Below are 12,890 nucleotides of genomic sequence, written 5' to 3' on the forward strand. Positions count from 1 at the left end.
AGGAGGAGGAGGAGGAGGAGGAGGAGGAGGAGGAGGAGGAGGAGGAGAAGGAGGAGAAAGCTCTTGCTCTTTTCCTGCTTGCTCTTATTGGCAAGTTCACTCTTTCATTGACATTAATGCCGACTTGTTTGGTTTTCTGGTTAATACTGAAGACCATGTGAGATATCAAGCCTTGTGAAATCAATCCATGGATGTCTTTCTTGACTTTGCCTGATAAATCATCTCAGCAATTTCTTAGGTGTGAAGACATGGGTGTTTAAGTAGAACAGCACCAAATCCTTTTTGAGCTTTTTTCATATAGAGTTATGACTCAACCTCTTACAAGCTGCATATGATTCTTATTCTGAAATGGTCATTCTGTGCCAATAGGTTTATTTTTATTTTTATTTTTATTTTTTTTCATAACACAGGCTCAGGAGAAGGCAAGTGACTAATGTAGCAGGTGATTAAGTATAAATGCTCTTACTGTATCTTTCTAAAAATACCCTGAAATCGCAACGAAATGCAGTCACATTTTATTCCAGCTCATGTTACAACTGGTTTAATGTTTCTAGTTCAGTAGATGATTTGGGTGTTTAAAATTCTACCCTTTCATTTTCTTGAGGTCCCATTTATTAATTGTTGATGGTAGAGCCTGAGCTGTTGGTGTTCTTTTCAGGAAGTTGTTTCCTGTGCCAATGCGTTCAAGGTTGTTCTACCTTTTTCCTTCTAATAGATTTAGTGTGTCTAGTTTTATGTTGAGGTCTTTGATTCACTTGGATTTGAGCTTTGTGCAGGGTGATATGGATCTATTTGCCTTTTTCTACATGTAGACATCCAGTTAGACCAGCACCATTTGTTGAAGATGTTTTCTTTTTTCCATTGTATAGTTTTGCCTTCTTTGTAAAAAAAATCAAGTGTCTGTAGATGTTCCTGTTTATTTCTGGGTCTTTGATTCCATTCTATTGATCAACTTGTCTATTTTTATGACAATACACTGCGGTTTTTATTACCATTGTATTGTAGTATAACTTGAAATCAGGGATGGTGACACTTTCAAAAGTTATTTTATTGTATAGGGTTGTTTCAGCTATCCTGAGTATTTTTGTTTTTCTGTATGAAGTTGAGGATTGCTCTTTCAAGGTCTGTGAAGAATTGTGTTGGTATTTTGATGTGAATTGCATTGAATCTACAGATTGCTTTTGGTAAGATGGCCATTTTCACTATGTTAATCCTATCGATCCAGGAGCTTGGGAGATCTTTCCATCTTCTGATATCTTTTTCAATTCCTTTCTTCAGAGACTTGAAATTTTTGTTATACATGTCTTTAACTTGTTTGGGTAGAGTTATGCCAACATATTTTGTATTGTTTTTTAGTATTGTGAAGGGTCTGGTTTCTCTAATTTCTTTCTCAGACCATTTATCATTTGACATGGACTCTGTTGCCTGTTTTTTGATCACTTTTCCCTAGCTAGGCTGCCTTGCTGGGCTTCAATTGAAGAGGTTGCTCTTAGTCATGATTGGACATAATGTTCTGGGTAAGTTGTTGATGGGGGCGGGGATCCACTTTTCTGAGGAGAAGGGGAGCAGGGAGATGGTAAGACCAGGAGGAAAGGAGGGAAGAGGCTGCACTAGGAATATAAAGCCAACAAATAAATAAAGTTTTAAAATTCTGCAACTTTTCTCAGTGTTTAGCATAAATCAGAGCCTATATGAGGTTTATTGTAAAGACTTATTGAACCTCATGTTAGAATTTCTCAGATGCAAATTAATGTAAGAAGACTAATTATGAGCTTCTTTTACATCTATGGAAGAAGACAGTACATGTTTATAATCCACATACATGGACTGTGATTCTGTACTATTATATGCTTCATATTATGATACATATAGATACATTTCGGTTTTTTTTTTTTTTTGCTACAGAAATAGACGCAAAACAGATAAATTTTGATGTAACACTGTACATAATAATCATCTGAAAACTTTTGTACATTTGCCATGGCAGCTTTGGTTTAAAAACAGTTGGTGATTCCTTGCACTCTGCCCAAAGTTTGGCCATGAGTCTCAGCATATGCTTTGATACACTGCTAGGTAGAGTCTTTCAGAGGCCCTCTATGGTAGGCTCCTGTCCTAATTCTTGTTTTTTCCTACTTCCAATGTTCATCCTATTTGTCTTTCTAAGTAAAGATTGATCATCTTACCCCAGGTCCTCCTTCTTGTTTAGCTTCTTTAGATGTACAGATTTTAGTAGGTTTATCCTATCTTATAGGTCTAGTATCCACTTAAAAGTGAGTATATACTGTGTGTGTCTTTCTGCTTCTGGGATACCCCACTCAAGATGAAAGAAGAGGGAGTTAGTAAGACCTTGAGAGAACAGGAGCTCCACAAGGAACAAATTTAGCTGGGCGCAGGGCTTGTCTTGATTCTCCAACCAAGGACCATGCATGGATATAACCTAGAACCCCTGCTCAGACATGACAGCTCAGTATCCAAGTGGGATCCCTAAGGGGAACAGGGACTGTCTCTGACATGAACTCAGTGACTAGCGCTTTGACCACCCCTGCCCCTGAGGGAGGAGTAGCCTTGCTAGGCCACAGAGGTGGACATTGCAGCCAGTCCTGATGAGACCTGATAAGGTAGGGTCAGATGGAAGGGGAGGAGGACCTCCCCTATTAGTTGACATAGAGATGGGCAGAGAGGAGATGAGGGAGAGAGGGTGGGACTGGGAGGGAATGAAGGAGGGATCTACAGCTGGGATACAAAGTGAATAAACTGTAATTAATATAAAAAATAAAAATTAAAGAAAAACAGTTGGTGAAGATAAGTACAATTAGTTCATGGGCATTAGGTCTAGGTAGGAGGGACTGATATTCCGGCTGGTAATCACTATGGAAAATGTCTTCTCAGCAAAATAGTCTGAGGACAAATCTCTTGAGGGAAAAATAGTTGCTCAGGATTATGTGTGGATCATAAATATCTCCATCTCACCATCACAGTCCATTTCACATACAGTTGCTCCAAGGTTCTGAAGCTCAGAGATCATTTCTTGAATTGTAAATTTAGGCTAGTCAGTCAGGTCATGTACTAACCCACTATGAACATACTGAAACTGGTCCTGTTTTCTAAAAGTACAATACTGATGGGTTCGAGGCCTAAACTTTGTACTTAGGCTAGAGAAATTTCATTATCCAGAATGACAATTTAAATGTGGTCTCAGATTCACTCTGATTCTCTGTTGGGACACAGAGATGTGGGACAGGATGCTGGGGTCAAGTACATAAAACTGGACCATCTCATTCCAGTTGTGATCTAAAGTAACACGAACTTGTGCTGACGTTCTGAGAAGGAAATACTATTTGTGACATGACTCTTAACCCATTTCCAAAGCACGTAAAAATACTGAGACTTTGGGTATTGATGGATAAGATTAAATAATGAGTTCTGAGTGATAGGGAAAATGACTGAGAATAAAGTCTGCCCAGAACCCTGAAAAAAAGGCTCAGACTCGGTTTACTGAATAGAAACCTTCATATTTTGACAGTTCTAAGTTATTTTTAGCTATATGACATAGCTCATTTGTCCTATGATCTGTGTATAGCTCATTTACTCTTTCTATAAAATTTCAGAACTCCTGGTAAGGAGACAACTATACATGAGAAAGAAACAGGTAGAACTTCTAATATACAGGAATATGCTTGTAGGACTTCAGGTTGCCAAGCAGGAAGAAAGTGATGGCAGCCAAGTTGGAATACCAAAAGATGTGACCAGGTTTTTAGAAGAGAAACTACTGCCACAAAGAAGAGGATGAAAGCCAAGGAAAAAGGCTATTTTATCTTAACAGTTACCCCGTCTACCATTAACATGCACACATGGGCACACAGCCATGAAGAGTTAAAAGTAGCTATTAAGAGAAAGAATGTTTGAGAGAAGACACAACATATAAGGGCTTTACAGCATGCTGAATTCATACGAGCCCTGTTTTCACTTCAGAGAGAATTAGACCAATGTTTGCTTAAAGGACTCTGTGTTAAAGAGCCAATTAACAGGTCAAATGAATACCAGGCTGAACAATTTGTTTTAATTGAATTTTCCCTAAAATCATAAGACACTGTTAGAGAGTAGGTATAGGCCTGAATGCCATGTGGGTTTTTCTGCATTTATTGTGAAGATTTGGAACACAAAATTGTACTAACAAAATTCTACTGTTAGGACATGGATCAAAGCCATACCCAGGGGCATTCCTTCAGTGATAAAAGGGTTACTCTGGAACAATTAGTGGTCAGCCAGGGGATACATGGCAAAAGAAAGAAATTTCTTCTAAAGAGTCACAGTGATTTCAGGAGTCTTAGATAAGATGGATAAATTTTTAAGGAAACTATTAAGAGAATCAGGCATCCAGGCAGACTAGTCCTTTCTGATAGTTACAAGATTTGCTAATGTCAATTAGTAAGTGTGTGTATGTGTGTGTGTGTGTGTGTGTGTGTGTGTGTGTGTGTGTGTATTTAACATATGGAGTCCAGAAAAAATAAGTTTGAAAATATACCTCACCTGGGACAAGTCAACTGTAAATTACATAAGGGTATAGAATGCATATAAAAATGGAGGGGTAATTGTTATTTCTAAGGAATATCAAAATTATCTTAAAAATCTTGAAGGCCAGATTGATCTCTAAAGTGGTTGCACTCCTACCAGAAGAGTTCCCCTTTCTCTACACCGTCACCAGCATGCACTGTCACTTGAATTTTTGATCTTAGCTGTTCTGACTGATGTGAAATGGATCAGAGTCATTTTTATTTGCATTTCCCTGATGACTAACGAAGCCGAGCGGTTCTTTAAGTGCATTTCAGTCATTCAATATTCCTTTGTTGAGAACTCTGTTTAGTTCTGTACCCCATTTCTTTTAATTGTATTATTTTGTTTATTGGTGTTTGATTTCTTGAGTTGATTATATATTTTGGATATTAGCCCTTTGTCAGATTTAGGGTTGGTGAAGACCTTTTCCGAATTTGTAGAATATAGTTTCCACTTTCTCGGAAAATTGGGAACAGTTTTACATGAATATTGCCTCTCCTAGGAATATACTCCAAGATGTCCCACCATTCAACAAGGACACTTGCTCAACTATGTTCTCAGCAGCTTTATCCACAATAGCCAGAATCTGGAAACAACCCAGATGTCTCTCAACTGAAGAATGGATAAAGAAACTGTGGCACATTTACACAATTTAATACTACTCAGCTATTAAAAACCAAGGAACCATGAAATTTGCAGGGAAATGGATGGAACTAGAAAAGATCATCCTGAGTAAGGTAACCAAGACCCAGAAAGACACATATAGTGTGTACTCACTTAAAAGTAGATTTTAGCCATATAGTACAGGATAACCATATTATAAGGCAGAGATGCAAAGAAGAAATACATTGGAAAAAAAACATCTTCAACAAATGGTGCTGGTCTACTGGATGTCTATATGTAGAAAATGCAAATAGATCCATATTACGCTGCTCAAAATTAAAGTACAAGTGTATCAAAGACCTCAACATAAAACCAGACATACCAAATCTGTTAGAAGAAAAAATGGAGAAGAACCTTCATCTCATCACCAATAGCTCGGGCTCTAAGATCAACAATTAAGAAATGGGACCTCATGAAACTGAAAAGCTTCTGTAAAACAAAGGACACTGCCATCAGAAAAAAAAACGACAGGGGAAAGATATTCACAACCCTTACATCCCACAGAGGGCTAATATCCAGAATACATAATAAAGTCAAGAAATTAAACACCAACAAACAAAAAAAAATCCAATTTAAAAATAGGGTACAGAGCTAACAGAGAATTCAGAATAGAGGAATAGCAAATGAAGGAGAAATGCTTTAAGAAATGTTCAACATCTTTAGTCATGCAGATCAAAACAACTTTGAGATTCCCTTTTACACCCATCAGAATGGCTAAGATCAAAAACTTAAGTGACAACACATCCTGGAGAGGATGTGGAGAAAGGGGAACCCTCCTCCATTGCTGGTGGGAATGTAAACTTGTACAAGCCCTTTGGTAACCAATCTGGTTCTTTCTCAGAAAACTGAGAATAGTCATACCTCAATCCAGCTATACCACTCCTGGGCTATACCTAAAAGATGCTCCACATATAACAAGGACATTTGCTCAACTATGTTCATAGAAACTTTATTCATAATAGCCAGAAAGTGGAAACAGCCCAGATGCCCCTCAACTGAAGAATGGATGCAGAAATTGTGGTACATTTACACAATGAAATACTCAGCTATTAAAAATAAGGAAATCATCAAATTTGCTGGCAAATTTTGGATCTAGAAAAGGTCATCCTCTGTGAAGTAATCCAGGCCCAGAAAGATGCCCATGGTAAATACTTACTTAAAGTGGATATTAACCATACAAATTAAGATAAACATACTAAAATCTGGAGACCTAAAAAAGCTAAATAACAAGGAGAATCCTAGATAGGTGCTTCATTTTCATTCATAAGGCAAACAGGATAGACACTGGAACCTGGAAGTGGTGGAAGAGAGGGAACAGGAGCCTAAAATTGATGTTCCAGAAGGGGATCAAAACAGATGTAGAGACTTACAGGCAAACTTTGGGTAGAGAACAGGAAATCTTATGGAAGAAGGGGAAGGGGGATAGAAGAAGGAGCTGAAGGGGACAGGAGCTCCACAGGAGACCAACACAAGGAAAAAATCTGGGCCCAGGAGAGCTGCATGAACCAAGAACCATACATAGAGAGGACCTAGACCCCCTGATTAGTTGTAGCCCATAGCAGCTGCATCTCCATGTGGGTTCCCTAGTAAGGGCAGCAGGGGCTATCTCTGATATGAACTCAGTTGCCTGCTCTTTGATCACTTTCCCCTGGTGGGGCATCTTTGCCAGCCCACTGAGAAAGATGATTCTGGCAGTTCTGATGAGACTTGATGGGCTAGGGTCAGATAGTATGGGAGGAGGACTCAGGGATAAGAGAATGGGGATGAAGATGGAGGGAGGGTGCTACCAGGGAGAGACGACAGAGGGGACTACAATCAGGATACAAAGTGAACAAATTGTAAAATAAAATATAAAAATAAATTTATTTAATTTTAGTGTTTAGTTTTGTTCAGGCTAACCTGAAACTTAAAGAGCTGTCTTTCTCTGCTTCCCAAGTGCTGGGATTAAAGTCCCGAGCTACCATTCCTGGCCTTTACTTTAAATTTTTCCTTGGTGTTATTACTTTCATTTAATACATTTTGAATATGAGACTTGTCTTTATTCCCCAACAGAGAGGCTGAGAAGACTGCACATCATTATTTACTTCATTTCATTCATTGTTTCTGACGTGGCCATGGCTTCCTAGGCTTCTTGGCCAGGTTTGGAGTCAATCATTCATGTCCATTGCTTCTGTTTCAGTCCTGTGTATGTGCACAAAGATGTATAGGTATCAAAATATTCTGCATATGAATTCTGTTATTTGCATGTAAATGGATTCTCTCAATCTATTTGACTTTTAAATTTCTGTTTTCTTATGGGATAATTTAAGCTAGGAAGGAATAAACTGTATTAATATATTCAGTTATAGACTTCAGATTTCTGTTTTGTTTAAGAAATTTTATGTAGTTTATATTTTAAACAAGCCTAAATTTTCTCCCTACAGTTTCACAAGTTTTGACTTAGGATCTCCTAAAATCTTCTAGTATGTTATTATTAGAATAAGGAGAATAACTTTAAATATTTACACAGAATATATAATAAGTGTCAATCTTTCATTTTTTAGAGACTGGATGTAAAGTTTACATGTGTATTGTTCCATTCTTTATTTTCTGTCAGTATAACAAAATTATACATCTACTTATACATTTTTTTGGAAACCATTTGTCATTTTACACATTTACTCCAGAGTATTTTAAAAGATGTAGAATATTAACTTTTAGCAAAATGTTCATAAAAATGAATGTTAACTGATTTATTTATCAGCTTCAAGAAGATGTATTTAAAGTCTATATCATTTGTTTACTAATGTCCTGAATATTTGTACGTTTCTAAGATTATCATTTACCTTTTCCTTATAGCTTCAAGTAAGCAAATAAAACACAATGGTAAGAGATACAAAATACTAGATCAACATTTGTTAGAACGAGTCAACCACTGATATTTTTGTTTTCTATGATTAGGGCATTCCTTGTTGTGAGGTGACATTAAACATGCAGTCTTTGATTTTTTGACTTTACATAGGTATTTATAGTTTAAGAACAATTAATCGATTATTTTGATGATGTTAACAGTTGATATTCCAGGAAAGAATTGAATCTTGAAGAGAATGTCTCTGAAGATGTCAGGTAAATACCTTGATATAAAAAGCTACAATTACATGCTGGAGAGACTGTGGAGAAAGGGGAACCCTCCTCCACTGCTGGTGGGAATGCAAACAACCACTCTGGAAAGCAATCTGGCGCGTCCTCAGACAGCTAGGAATAGCGCTTCCTCAAGATCCAGCCATACCACTCCTAGGCATATATCCAAAAGAGGCTCAAGTACACAGTAAGGACATTTGCTTCAACCATGTTTGTAGCAGCTTTATTTGTAATAGCCACAAGCTGGAAATAGCCCAGATGCCCCTCAACTGAAGAATGGATGCAGAAATTGTGGTACATCTACACAATGGAATATTACTCAGCAATGAAAAATAAGGAAATCATGAAATTTGCAGGAAAATGGAAGGAACTTGAGTGAGCAGTCCCAGATGCAGAAAGACACATACGGTATATACTCACTCATATAGATATGTAATATAGGATGAACCTACTGAAATCTATACATCTAAAGAAACTAATCAAGAGAGAGGACCCTGACTAAAATGCTCAATCCCCATCACAAAAGGCAAAGAGAAAGGACATCAGAGGAGGAAGAAAACAGGAAACAAGCTGGGAACCTGCCACAGAGGGCCTCTAAAAGGCTCTGCCGTGCAGACTATCAAAGCAGACACTGAGACTCATGGCCAACTGTTGGGCAGAGTGCATCAAATCTTACATAAGAAGTGGGAAATAGTAAGATCTGGAGAGGACAGGAACTCCACAAGGAGAGCAACAGAACCAGAAATTTGAATACAGGGGTCTTCCCAGAGACTCATAACTCCAACCAAGTACCAGACATGGCGATAACCTAGAATCCCTGCACAGATGTAGCCCATGGCAGGTTAGTGTCCAAGTGGGTTCCATAGTAATGGGAAGAGGGACTGCCTCTGACATAATCCGATTGGCCTGCTCTTTGATCACCTCTCCCTGAGGAGGGAGAAGCCTTACCAGGCCACAGAAGATGACAATGCAGCCACTCCTGATGAGATCTGATAGACTAAGATCAGAAGGAAGGAGAGGAGGACCTCCCCTATCAGTGAACTTGGGGAGGGGCATGCGTGAAGAAGGATGAGGGATGGTGGGTTCGGGAGGAGAGGAGGGGGGCTTACAGGGGGAAGACAAAGTGAATAAAGTGTAATTAATGAAAAAAGAAATAAATAAAATAAAAATAAATAAAAAAGAAAAAAGGTACAATTGTATTGTATCATGTACTATTCACACCATTGTACTATGTCTATACTCATTTTTTAATTTTATTTTTTTCTTATCAGTTACATTTTATTAACTCTGTATCCCAGCCGTGTCCCTTTCCCTTATTCCCTCCCAATCCCACCCTCCCTCCCTCATCTCCACCGTGCCCCTTGCCAAGTCCACTAATAGGGGGGACCTCCTCCCCATTCATCTGATCCTGTTTTATCAGGTATCTTCAGGACTGGCTGTGAAGCTCTCCTCTGTGGCCTAACAGGACTGCTCCTCCCTTGGGGGGTGGGGAGGTCAAAGAGCCAGTCATTGAGTTCCTGTTAGAAATAGTCCTTGTTCCCCTCACTATGGGAAACCAATTGGTTACTGAGCTACCACAGGCTACATGTGAGCAAAGGTTCTCGGTTATATCCATACATGGTCCTTGGTTGAATGTCAGTCTCAGAAAAGTCCCTGTGCCCAGATATATTTGGTCCTTGTGGAGCTCCTATCCTTTCCCCATCATACTAACTCCCCTTCTTTCATATGATTCCCTGTAGTCTGCCAAAGGTTTGGTCATGAGTCTTTGTATCTGCTTTGAAAAGACTGCTAGTTAGAGTCTTTCAGATGTGCTCAGTAGACACCTGTCATACGTTCAATGCACATCCCATCTGTCTTTCTAAACGAGGATTGAAATCTTACCTTTTGTCCACTCTTTTGATTATCTTTTTTAGGTGTATAGATTTCATTATGTTTATCATATCTTATAGGTCTATATAAGTGAGTATATCCCGTGTTTGTCTTTCTCCTTCTGGGATATTTCACTCAGAATGATCTTTTCTAGATCCGACCATTTGCCTGCAAATTTCATGATTTCCTCCTTTTTGATTGCTGAGTAGTATTCCATTGTGTAAAAATACCACAATTTCTGTACCCATTCCTCCGTTGATGGACATCTGGGTTATTTTCAGGTTCTGGCTATTACAAATAAAGCTGCTACAAACATGGTTAAGCAAGTATCCCTTTTGTGTACTTGAGCAAAGTTTGGGTATATACCTAGCAGTGGTATAGCTGGGTCTTGAGGAAGCACAATTCCTAATTGTCTTAGAAAGCACCAGATAGATTTCCAGAGTGGTTGTACCAGTTTACATTCCGACCAGCAGTGGAGGAGGGATCCCCTTTCTCCACAACCTCTCCAGCATGTGTTGTTACTTGAGTTTTTCATCTTGGCCATTCTGATGGGTGTAAGGTGAAATTTCAGAGTCATTTTGATTTGCATTTCCCTGATGGCTGATGAGGTTCAGCATTTCTTTAAGTGTTTCTCTGCCATTTGAAATTCCTCTGTTGAGAATTCTCTGTTTAGCTCTGTTCCCCATTTTTTAATTGGATTACTTGGTTTGCCGCTTTTCAGCTTCTTTAGTTCTTTGTATATACTGGATATTAGTCCTTTGTCAGATAAAGGGTTAGTGAAGATTCTTTCCCAATCTGTAGGCAGTCGTTTTGTTTTGATGACAGTGTCCTTTGCTTTACAGAAGCTTTTCAGTTTCATGAGGTCCCATTTATTGATTGTTGCTCTTAGAGCCTGTGCTGTTGGTGTTCTGTTCAGGAAGTTGTCTCCTGTGCCAATGAGTTCTAGGCTGTTCCCCACTTTTTCTTTTAACAGATTTAGAGTATCTGGTTTTATGTTGAGGTCTTTGATCCACTTGGACTATAGTTTTGTGCAGGGTGATAAATATGGATCTATTTTCATTTTCCTGCATGTAGACATCCAGTTAGCCAGCACCATTTGTTGAAGATACTGTCTTTTTTCCATTGAATGGTTTTGGCTTCTTTGTCAAAAATTGAGTGTTCATAGGTGTGTGGGTTTATTTCTGGGTCTTCTATGCGGTTCCATTGATCCTCCTTTCTGTTTTTATGCCAATACCCTGCAGTTTTTATTACTATTGCTCTGTAGTACAACTTGAGATCGGGGATGGAGATACCTCCAGACAATCTGTTGTTGTACAGATTGTTTTGGAGATTCTGGGTTTTTTGTTTCTCCATATGAAGCTGAGAATCTTTTTTTCAAGGTCTATAAGAATTGAGTTGGTATTTTGATGGGAATTGCATTGAATCTGTAGATTGCTTTTGGCAGGATGGCCATTTTCACAATGTTAATCCTACCAATCCATGAGCACAGGAGATCTTTCTGTCTTCTGAGATCTTCTTCAATTTCTTTCTTCAGAAACTTGAAGTTTTTCTCAAACAGGTCTTTCACTTGCTTGGTTAGTGTCACCCCAAAGTACTTTATGTTATTAGTGGCTATTGTGAAGGGTGTTGTTTCCCTAATTTCTTTCTCAGCCTTTTTGTCTTTGGTATACAGGAGGGCTTCTGATTTTTTTGAGTTGATTTTGTGTCCTGCCACTTTGCTGCAGGTGTTTATCAGCTGGAGGATTTCTCTGGTTGAATTTTTGGGGTCGCTCATATATACTATCATATCATCTGCGAATAGTGACACTTTGACCTCTTCCTTTCCGATTTATATCCCCTTGATCTCTTTTAATTGTCTTATTGCTCTGGCTAGGACTGCAAGTACTATGTTGAAGAGGTATGGAGAGAGTGGGCAGCCTTGTCTTGTCCCTGATTTCAGTGGGATTGATTTAAGTTTCTCTCCATTGAGTTTGATGTTGGCTATAGGTTTGCTGTATATTGCCTTTATTATGTTTAGATATGTGCCTTGTATCCCTGATCTCTCCAAGACTTTAAACATGAATGGGTGTTGGACTTTGTCAAATGCTTTTTCAGCATCTAAGGAGATGATTATGTGGTTTTTCTCCTTTAGTTTGTTTATGTGGTGGATTACATTGATGGATTTCCGTTTGTTGAACCACCCTTGCATGCCTGGGATGAAGCCTACTTGGTCATGGTGGATGATATCTTTGATGTGTTCTTGGATTCAGTTTGCAAGTATTTTATTGAGCATTTTTGTGTCAATGTTCATAAGAGGGATAGGTCTGAAGTTCTCTTTTTTTGTTGGGTGTTTGTGTGGTTTAGGTATCAGGGTGATTGTCGCTTCATAGAATGAGTTTGATAATGTACCTTCTGTTTCTATTTTGTGGAATAGTTTGAGGAGAATTGGTGTTAGCACTTCTTTGAAGGTCTGGTAGAATTCCGCGCTGATACCATCTGGCCCAGGGCTTTTTTTGGAGGGGAGACTGTGAATGAGTGCTTCAATTTCCTTGGGGGATATAGGGCTGTTCAGTCTTTCTACCTGATCTTGACTTAATGTTGGAAGATGAAATCTATCAAGAAAATTGTCCATTTCATTTAGGTTTTCAAATTTTGTAGCATATAGGCTTTTGTAGTATGACCTAATGATTGTTTGAATATCCTCA

This window comes from Psammomys obesus, unplaced genomic scaffold (genome assembly GCF_907164565.1).
Source record: "Psammomys obesus unplaced genomic scaffold, mPsaObe1.curated_primary_1811, whole genome shotgun sequence".
Classification (NCBI taxonomy): domain Eukaryota; kingdom Metazoa; phylum Chordata; class Mammalia; order Rodentia; family Muridae; genus Psammomys; species Psammomys obesus.